General features: G+C 34.4%; 1 non-coding gene across 1 annotated transcript; it reads right to left on the bottom strand.

Moving 5' to 3' along the window:
• Positions 1-10,722: 10,722 nt before the first annotated feature.
• On the bottom strand, positions 10,723-10,829 carry LOC128286237 (small nucleolar RNA R71). The gene has a single exon (XR_008276781.1). It is a non-coding gene; the product is annotated as a small nucleolar RNA R71 (small nucleolar RNA).
• Positions 10,830-11,238: the final 409 nt, after the last annotated feature.

The following is an 11,238-nucleotide window of genomic DNA, read 5'->3' as shown; positions in this document are numbered from 1 at the left end:
AAAAGTACTTAGTACCTTTGTTAACTAGAACACACATTTTACAACTTTTGCAATTTAGTCCTAAATATCAAATTGGACCCTCTATCGATAAAATTTCTAAACGAAATTTTCACACAATTATGAAATCATGCCATAGACCTTAAAATGATAATAAAATAATTATTTCTATCTCGGATTTGTGGTCCTGAAACCACTATTCTGATTAGGCCCTAATTTGGGATATTACTATACATGTATCATCCATTTCATATACCCATTGTGACACCCCTAATTTGACCCTAGTCGAAAAGTGGTTTCGGGACCACAAAATTGAGTCATAAAAATAATTAACCGTCATAGTTGATGCTTATTATATGTATATATGCATGTGTGAAAATTTCATGTTTGAATTTTGTTAATTGTAAGTGAATTTTATTAAATAGGACTTATGTGAGAAAATTTAGAAATGTGCTAGACAAATGTAAAGTGGCCTATTAATGCATGTTACGAAAATGATGGGTTTGCATGTCAAATTACCCAAAATTAGAGCTAGTGGCCGGCCATGCTATGGGGTGAAACATGTTGGAAACATGTTGTGTTAGTGTGTTATGTTAGAAAGAATAAAATAAGAGGTTAGTAATAAAGTAATGAAAAGAGAGGGGTGATGAAAACAAAGTTGTCTCATCCATGCCCCCCCTCCATTGCCGTGAATTAAAGGAAGAAAACAAAAGAAAAGAAAAAAAAATGTTCATCTTCTTCTCCTACCTCTCTCAAGCCGAAACTAACCAAGAAATGGAAGAAAGCACACCTAAGGCATTCGGCCATCTTGTGTGGGGGGGGAATTAAGGTATGATATCATGATATTCTTTTGAAATTTTTGTGAAATTGAGTTTGTTTTGGTGCTCATAACATGACCCATGTGTTAATTTTTGAGTTTGTGTTGCAAGAAACATTTGGTTATGTCCTTATATGTCAAATTGATGATAAATTTTTGATATTTGGTGAATGAATATGGGTTTCGGTCATGGTAGATAACAAAGAATGTGGTTGTTGTTCTTGTTAATTTGGATGAATTTTTGGTGGATAGGTGCTTGAATCAAACAAATGATCATGTGTGTACACTAGGTGCTAGTTGAGAAGAATCGGTCACTATATTGGAGGCCATTGCGAATATGAGTTTAGTTATTGAGAGTGATGAATGTGTTTTGAGTTGATGGAATAAAAGAATGCTTAAAGATGTGTCACAACAAATTATATGTTAAGCTAAGGTTGTTAAATTATCAATCTTTCTTCCTAGCCGAATATGTGTTTATAAAGTTGAGTTGTTAAATAGATTTTGAAGTTAGCCCATGTATTTATTTTTGAATTTAAGAAGAATGATACATTCGACTATGCTTTGATGTGCTTGGATTGTTGTTCATTGAGTAAATGATTGAGGAATGGTTAGAAGAATTTGAATGCTAAACTAGTTGATTTGTTTATAATGTCCGATTATGATCATTTATAGAGATGTGAATGAATTGTTGTTATGTGAATAAATATTTGTTTGATGATATATATATGTATTCGGCAATGGGATAAAATGTGTATTAAGGTGAGTTTCATGGTGATTATGCTTGTGATGTTGGGTTAATATTCGGCATTGAGTAATGTGGGGTAAGGTGATTAATCGGCTATGAAATTAGCTAAATTGAATAGGTATGTTTAATGATATGCTTAGTATAATGTATGATCTTATAACTCGGTTTGGTATTGAGATAAAGGTTAGATGTATGATTGGATTTTGGTATGTGTTAAATTGGTCAATCAAAGATTAAATGATATGTGATTGCCAAATGTGATTGTTAAGTGAATAATATTAGTTAAGTACTTAAGAAAATCTATTGTTTTACTTAAGCTTAAGAGCAAAGAGGATCAAAGTCGGATAGGGGAAAAGAGAAAGTAAACAAATAGCCGTGGACATCTAATTGTCGACCACTTCCGAGGTAAGTTTTAAGTGATTAAACGTTGAGTAAATTCAATCATAATAGGACATAATGAGTTGATTTAATAACATATGATGTGGCCATGATATGTCTTAAACTCAGATGGTAAGTTCATAAGTGTTTGGACTTGGAAATTTAAGAGCAAATTGTAATAATTTGCTTTGGACAGCAGCAGTAATGTGATTTTAGAAAATCACTATAAATTGTTGGTGCCGAATTATAGGCTGAATAAAATATGTAATCAAAGCTTAGTTAGTCTAGTTTCTTATAAAAGAGATCGTGGAAGCAAAGAAATTTCCTATAAAGAGATATTTAAAGTTGTGTGGGACAGTGTCGAATGACTCGAAATCCCTGTTCTGTTTTGGAAAATCATTATCATTTGTACAAAAATGGTTATAAGATAAGATTTATATGCTTAGACTCCTTAATGAGTCTAGTTTCAAATGAAATTAAATAGAACACATTATGAATTCTGTACAATGAAAAATTTGATTCGTAGTGAAGAATGGTCAGATTAGTCAAACAGTGAAACAGGGGAAACTTTAAGAAAAATCTGGTATTGATTGGCCAATCCTAAAATTCTGGAAATTTTATGGATGGAAGATATAGGAGTCTATATTCAGGGAAAATTAACGGCAAGTGATTTGGAGTTTTTTAGCTCCAGTTATAAATAATTTAGTGACTATTGCTCAGGAAAACAGCTCGTAGTGAATATGTGATTTTGTTGTAAACATGGATAAAACTTGTTTTAGTTGCTCATAAGCTATTGATTAAACCCATACGTGAATTCTAAATCGTGATATTGTAAAATGATATATGAGTGTTAGACGGATCTTTGATATTAAAATTTTTGAAATTGTAAGTTTATGAGTATTCGAATATGAAGTGATAGTATGACGTGAAATTGAATTATTCATTGGAAAATGATTGATGTAGATTCGGCCAAGACAAAGTGTATACATGATAGTATATGTGGTATGTGAAGTATATTTGGATAATTGTGATGTGAATACATGAAAATTTATATTTTGATTTAGGATTTTATGTGATGAATGTGAACATGCATATATGTGATAAGGCCGAATGGCCAATGTGATGAATGTGAGCATGCATATATGTGATAAGGCCGAATGGCCAATGTGATGAATGTGAGCATGCATATATGTGATAAAGCCGAATGGCCAATGTGATGAATGTGAGCATGCATATATGTGATAAGGGCGAATGGGCAATGTGATGAATGTGAGCATGCATATGTGTGATAAGGCCGAATGGCCAATGTGGTGAATATGAACATGCATATGTGGCAAAGCCGAATGGTCAATGTGAAATATATATATGAGATATGCATATGTGGTAAAGCCGAATGGTCAATGTGAAATATATATGAGATATGTATATGTGGTAAAGCCGAATGGCTAGTGTGAAATATGTAGGCGATGTGCGTATATTGTGGCCGAACGACCAAATGTGAAAGGTGTGTATTATTAGATATTTGATGAGGCAAATGAATTACAAATATGACAGTCGATGTGAATGTTGTGACATGTGATTAATGTATATGAAACTTGGAAATATATTCTGGGTAAGACCCGATGACTACGTGTGGAGATTATGTCGGGGTAAGACCCGATGACTACGTGTGGAGATTTTGTCCGGTAAGACCCGATAACCCGTGTGGAGATTTAAATGCGAGCTAAAGGTCTCATGATAATCCAAGTAGAGGTTAAAGCTATAAGACTTCGTAATAAGAATTGCTTATAAATATATTCAATGCGAAAGGTTAAACAGGTATGTACTCCAAGTTTATATGTGAGCTTGATTTGAACTAAATCATAAGGTAGTTATGTGATGCATACGAGAGCAATCTATGAGACTATTCCTATGATTATGTGACATCGGATCAGTGTGAGAGGTTATGTGAAATCATACAATGTATCTATGTCACATGAGCTCACTTTATGTGAAAGTTTATCGCCTATTGTATATGATGAGATGTGCATATTCGGTAAAGGGATGGTATGCCCGAAGGAAGAGTGAAATAAAATATACGAACAACTATGTTATAATTTGATTGTTATCCGTTGACACTGCTTAAAACTTACTAAGCATTGTAATGCTCACTCCGTTTACTCTGTTTCCTCTGTTTTATAGATCTCATTGCGAAGCTACAGGCTCGGGGATCGTCAGCAACTAGTCACACTATCACTATCCACCGCTTGTTACTGTTATGTTTAGAATTATTTTATGGCATGTATAGAATAGACTAGTGGCGGAAGAATATTTTTGGTTAATGTATATAAGCCATGCGAAAATGGCATCTTTTGAATGTTTACTTAGTGAAGTTTAAATTTTACCTCTGGCTGTGTTTAGTACTCATTAAAATGAACGATCTTTATTTCAAGAAAAAGTTCAAAATTTTACTGTTCTGACATGAGTTACAAGTCTGATAATGCCCATTACCTATTCTGGCGACGGTTACGGGATAGGGGTGTTACACCCATATACCATGTAATATCAATTTCCATGTAACTTATATCTATACCTGTAATAGTTCGTATTGAACTTGTAACTGCCTGATTTTGGGGCTAGTCAAAACAGTGGTTTCAGGACCACGAATCTGACGTAGGAAAACATGTTTTTACTAAATTTTCATGGTCTACAGTTTTATGAAATGATTTCGTGAAAATTTCGTGAAAATTTCGTTTAAAAAATTTGACGTTTGGGCACTCAATTTAGTAAAAACGACTACATTGTAATAAGTGAAAAAGTTGAGTTCTACATGTTAAAGGTGTCCAATTGCTATGGGATTTTAAATTAGGGGTACTTATATGATAATTAGACCATTTTTTAAGTTTGTGGACAAAAATGGACATGAAGTAAGAGAATTTTAGTGATTTGGGAAAAGGGCATTTTGGTCATTTGGTTTATAAAAGAATAAAAAGGGAAAATAAAGCCAAAATTTTCACATCGTTCTTCACCCTTGGCCGAAACTTGGAAGAACACCATAGTTAGGGTTTTTTCATCTTTCAAGCGTGATTGTAAGTACATCCTAGCCCCGTTTTTAATGCACTTTATGTTTTTGAAGTCGTATTCACCCGATCTTTCTATTTCTACCATTATTTTTAAAATTTTACCCATGTATAACATGCATGTGTTTTGATGTTTTATCGTAGAAAATGAAAGTTTGATGTGTAATAAACAACTTTTACTAAGTGATTTTTGATAGAAATACAGAAAAGGGGCCCATTTGTAAAAAGTTATAAAATATGTAGTAAAGATGTGATTTAATGAAAAATGTGGGTTGTCATTAGAATTTATAGGGTTTGACTAGGCTTGGGTCTTGATGAAATTGAATAGATTTCATTTTACAAGCATAGGGACAAAAATGTAAATATGTCAAAGTTTAGGGGCAAAAATGTAATTTTTCCATGGTGTGATTTTTGGACTGAATTGAGTAATGTGGTTAATAAATGAGTTAAATTTTCTATTATAGATCAAGAGAAACGAGTTTAGACCTAGTTCGGGGAAAAAAACAAAGTCTTTGACGATTAGGTCCATTTCCACTATTTTTGTATCGAGGTAAGTTCGTATGTAAATAATGCATTATTATTTATGCTTTAATTGCTTTAATATTGTATGAGTTATGATTGAATCCTTGGATGTAATCGACTAAGTTCGACAAGAGAGAAATCACGGTTGAACCTTAGGAATAGATAGGATACAAATGTCATGACATAAGGGTTATTTGAGATTACGTGTAAGACCATATATGGGATACGACATCGATATGAGACTTCGTGTAAGACCATAGGTGGGCTATTGGCAACAATATGAGATCCCATGCAAGACCATATCTAGGATATGCCATTGGTAAGGTGCTATGAGTGTGAGATTTCTCGAGTATCCTTTAGTATTCCAAGTGGTTCAACGGGAACCGAAATGAAAATGTTAATGTTGCGAAAGACCATTGTATGTTGCAAGATAGTACAGGTATGTAATTAAGACTTATTCTTAATGAGCTCGATATGTAATGAATCCATTGGTAAGGTTATGATTGTGTAAGTTATGATATTAAGGTTTTAATAATATCCATGCCAAGTTGGACTATGATATTTATAATGACATATATGCTAATTCCCTTCATGTTAATTGCATGATAAATGTGTGTTTATGATGCTTATTATTTGCATAGGAACTTATTAAGCTTTAAAGCTTACTCTTTTTCTTTTCCCTTATCTTATAGTGTCACCAATTCAGCCCGAGGATCGGAGATTGTCAGAGACCCAGTCACACTATCACCTTATTATTTTGGGTACCAATGATTTCAATATTCTAAGTTATGGCCTGTATAGGGACTTGTTCTGTAACAACCCAATTTAGGGTCTAGTCAAAATAGTGGTCTCGAGACCACAAATTTGAATTCAGAGAAATTTTTTTATTATTACTTTGACATTATAGCATATTTTTAAGAGTGCATGAAAAATTTGGTAAAGAAATTTTAGCGTTTGTGAGCTTAATTGCGTAAAAGGACTAAATCGCATAAAGTGCAAAAGTCCTAATTTGATAGCTAAAGGTGTCAAATAGCTAGAGAATTAATATTTGGGGTCTTTAAAGGGCAATTAGACCCTATTGTGATAGCTTAGCCGGGCATGGAGATAAAAATGTTAAAAAGTCAACATTAGGTAATTTTGATGACATAAGGTGTAATATAATCATACCTAAGCCTAGCTATCATCTTTTTCTTTCATTCTCTCTTCATCTCCACTGATTTTTTAGCCATTGTTAAGGTTTTTAAGCTTCAAAAATTTCAGCAACTTATTCCTCTCACAAGTAAGTGATTTGCATAACCTTTGTTGATGATTCTTGTATTTTTTAGACCCTTGAAGCATAAGCTTTCAAATGAAAGTACTATTTTGCAAAATGCTTAAGAGTTTAGGGTTTTTCCATTTAAGGATTTGTAATGTTTTCTGAGTTTTTATAGAAGAAAATGAGTCTTGGGTGTCTTATAAACAACTTTTGTGAAAGAATTTTTCATGAAAACACTTAAAAGGACCATTTTGCATAAGTTGTAAAAATAGAAGTTAAATATGTGAAATAGTAGGAATTTGGAGTTTCTATAAAAGTAAAAAAGGGTTCGGCTAGGCTTGAGATATGAAGAAATTCGATAAAAATTGATTTTCGGGCTTAGGGGTAAAATGGTCATTTTGTAAAAGTCTAAGGGCAAATTGGTCATTTTGCCCAATTATGAATTGTAGAGTGCTTAGATCGATAAAGTGACTAAGTAACTGCATTTTTATTATTATAGATCAAGAAATACCGAATTCGAACCTAGACTAGAGGAAAGTCAAGCAAATCGACTAAATCGACTAGTCGCCACATTTTGTAATCCGAGGTAAGTTGTATGTAAATAGTACAATTACAATATTAATGTATGTGTTCAATTGTACTTGAATTTAATGTAGCATGAATCGCTTGATTGTGAAATTGAGAAAGCAAGATAATAATAGAGATAGTAGAGTTCCCGTTTGAACATAGGAAATAGATTGGATATTTATGCCATGATGTTTGGGTCACTTGTGTGAGCTAGTATAAGACATGTCTGGGACATGCATCGGACATATTATGAGAGCCAGTGTAAGACCATGTCCGGAACATGGCATCGGCATTGAGATGAGTGCTAGTGTAAGACATGTCTGGGTCATGCATCGGCCTCGAGACTTAAGTCAGTGTAAGACATGTCTGGGACATGTATCGGCTATGAGATGTGTCAGTGTAAGACCATGTTTGGGACATGGCATCGACACATATATGCTAAAGCCTGTGTAAGACCATGTTTAGGATATGGCATCGGCACCTTACCCCATGTTTGAGGCTTAATGAATATCCGATAATGTTCCAAATGGTTCAACGGCGAAAGTATGATTTCAAGTTAACAAGGAAAGTATAAATGTGTTATGAGTGGCACAGGTACTTATATAAACAGTCGCCCGGGCCTGGTCACTGCGACCCCCTTTGTGAGGAGGCACCCCTTCTCCCGAAGTTACGGGGCTATTTTGCCGAGTTCCTTAGAGAGATTTGTCTCGCGCCCCTAGGTATTCTCTACCTATGGTAGGTAAGAAATGTGAGCTCAATATATGCTATATGAGGTGTATTGAATATTGATGAGTAAGTTTGCTTATGCCACTTGTGTAGTATGATACTTGTTGATGAGTGTTAAAGTTATGTTGTATATTTATTTATGTGCAACTTACCAATCTTTATGCTTACTCCCTCTCCATTTCTATTTTCTTATAGTGTCATCTATCTAGCTCAAGGGCCAACGGAAGTCAGAGATATCGATCACACTATCAATTGAAGCTGTCAATATTGTTTGATTTATATTTTTGAATACGGCATGTATAGGGAATTAGACTTGTGTTTGTGTTATTACTATTTTGGCCAAATATGTTGGTTTGGGATAAATCCCTCATTTTGTAGTAAGCCTCAAATTATGGCTAAAATTCATTTTGATTTATATGTAAAGAGGTTAATTTCATAGATGAGTATAATGCAAAAATGGAATGTTGTCTATTGTGGCTGATTTGGTTGCATAAAATAGTCTTATCTTGATTGTGGTTGCTATTATGCAGGTTGTGTAAGTAAGGGTGGCAAATAGGCTTGGTAAATAGCCTTATATTGTCCACACGGATAGACACTGGCTGTGTGTGATAAACCGTAATTTATACATATTTTTATCCCATGCTTAACGCATTTTGTGGATGATTTTCCATTAGAATTGGTGAATTTGATGCTCCTAATGCTTTAATTTCATGTTTTACACTTAGGAGAGCATAGGAGAGAGAAAGGAACAAGAAATGGGCAAAAAATGGAGAAAATGGGCCAAGTACGAATTCAACATAGCCTGGACCTCCTCACACTAGTAGACCATACGGCCGTGTCAATTTGGCAGGCTCGAGCATGGCCTGAAGTAATCGCACACGAGCGTGTCACACGGGCGTGTCCCTGCCAAGCCCAAGTTGAGTCCAATTCGGAAAAGGCTAATTTTGAGGGCGCTTAGGCATTCCAAAGCCTATAAATACACCCTAGAGGAGGAAGAAAAGGGGACACAGAATAAGGAGTAAGGAACTACTCCAAGGAAGCCGATTGTTCCATCTGAGAAGTCGAATTCACCATCAAGACTGAAGATCTCTCCTCAATTTCCCCTTCAGGAGTTTTGAGTTTTCTTAATGTTTTGTATTCTTTATTATTCTAAGATGTTTTCTTATTTAGTTATGAACTAAAACCCCTAAATACCTAAGGGAAATGAAACCTAAGACGAATCTTGTTATTATTTTCTGAATTGTATGATAAATATTTAACTTGTTCTTAATTATGTGTTCTTAATTCTTGTTTTGATATCCCAAGATACTGATTCAAGATAAGATGTTATTCAGAGGAGGAATAGACCCTGTCTAAGAGTACATTTGTCATAATTAAGCAGAGTCGTTTGCGTGCCAAGACATAGGGTGACAAGATTTTGCTGGATTAGGGTGAAACCTAATAAGGGAATCCATAGATCGAGTTAATGCAACCCTAGGGTGTTAATTAGAGAAAGGTCTCAATTATTCAATCTAAGGATTAGACGTTATTAGTCTTGAATAGGGATAATAACATAACTTAGGGATCTCTACGGAATAAGTTAAATGAATAAATCGTCTGATTCGGAGCCAAAGTAACAAGTACAGTCTAGGTGGATTTTTCCTTAGGTATTGTCTTAATTCAATCGATTTTCCCAAAAGCAATTCCCCAATTCAATTCTCTGTGAATTCTTAGTTTAGATAATTAGTTAGTTAAAATAAAGCCTCTTTATTCTTAGGCTAGATAATAAAAAGACAGTCATTACTAGTACTTTTAGTTCCTTTGGGTTCGACAATCCAGTCTTGCTAAAACTATACTACTGTTCAATAGGTACACTTACCTACATCACAATAATAGTTAGTTTCAAGAACGATTAATTATAAATATTTAAAACCTATCACGGAATCACGCGATCAAGTTTTTGGCGCCGTTGCTGGGGAACTAAGATATTAGGAATGATCAATTTTTATTACTTTAGCCATTTATTTTTCTTGCAATTTAATTTAATTTATTATTATTATTTATTAATTTACTTTTTCTTTCTTTTGGCAGGTTTTTATAATTTATGACTAGTAGAAACCCGTCAAGACCACTACTTTTTGACGAAGAAATCAATCGCACAGTTCACACACATCAAAGAGAAATAAGGCGAAGCTTAAGATATACAGAGAACAAGCGAGAGGATGATACTCAAACCCCAACTGAAGAGATGGCTGAAAACCAAGACAATCAGCTACCTCCTGCAATTGCGGTTAATAAAAATCCTAATCCACGCACTATGTATGATTATGCTAAACCTTCTTTAACAGGAACTGAATCGAGCATAGTTAGACCTGTTGTAGCTGCAAATACTTTTGAACTAAAACCTAACACTATTCAAATGATATAGCACTTTGTTAAATTTGATGGTTTGTAGAATGAGGATCCCAACGCTCACTTAGCAAACTTCTTAGAACTATGCAATACATTTAAAATTAATGGTGTTTCTGATGATGCCATTTGTCTTCGGTTATTCCCTTTTTCATTGAGAAAGAAAGCTAAATAGTGGTTGAACTCATTACCACGAGGGTCAATCACTACTTGGGAACAAATGACCGAAAAATTTCTATTAAAATATTTTCCACCGGCTAAAACGACTAAATTACGTAATGATATCTCTTCGTTTGTGCAGATGGACTTAGAAACTCTTTACGATGCATGGGAGAGATACAAAGACTTATTGAGAAGGTGCCCTCACCATGGGTTACTGCTTTGGCTACAAGTTCAAACGTTCCATAATGGTCTGAATCCTTCAACTCGACAAATGGTTAACCCAGCTGCTGGTGGAACCATCAATAATAAAACACCTGAAGATGCCTATGAGTTTATAGAGGAGATGTCACTAAATAATTATCAATGGAAAGTCATGAGGACTAAGCCAACTAAAACAGCAGGCATTTATAACGTTGATTTAGTTACTATGCTATCAAATGAGGTGCGAGACGATGGAGGAGGAGCATGCACAGAGTATAAACCCTTCAACCCTAGCATCAAGGAGGAACAAGTCCAATATATAGGTAACAATAACTCTCGATCCCAAAATAACCCATATAGTAACACATACAATGCAGGTTGGAGGAACAACACCAATTTCTCGTGGGGCGGTCAAGGAAAT

This window comes from Gossypium arboreum, chromosome 12 (assembly GCF_025698485.1).
Source record: "Gossypium arboreum isolate Shixiya-1 chromosome 12, ASM2569848v2, whole genome shotgun sequence".
Classification (NCBI taxonomy): domain Eukaryota; kingdom Viridiplantae; phylum Streptophyta; class Magnoliopsida; order Malvales; family Malvaceae; genus Gossypium; species Gossypium arboreum.
The sequence above is the reverse complement of the archived record's forward strand: the minus strand, read 5'-3'. Positions and strand labels throughout refer to the sequence as shown.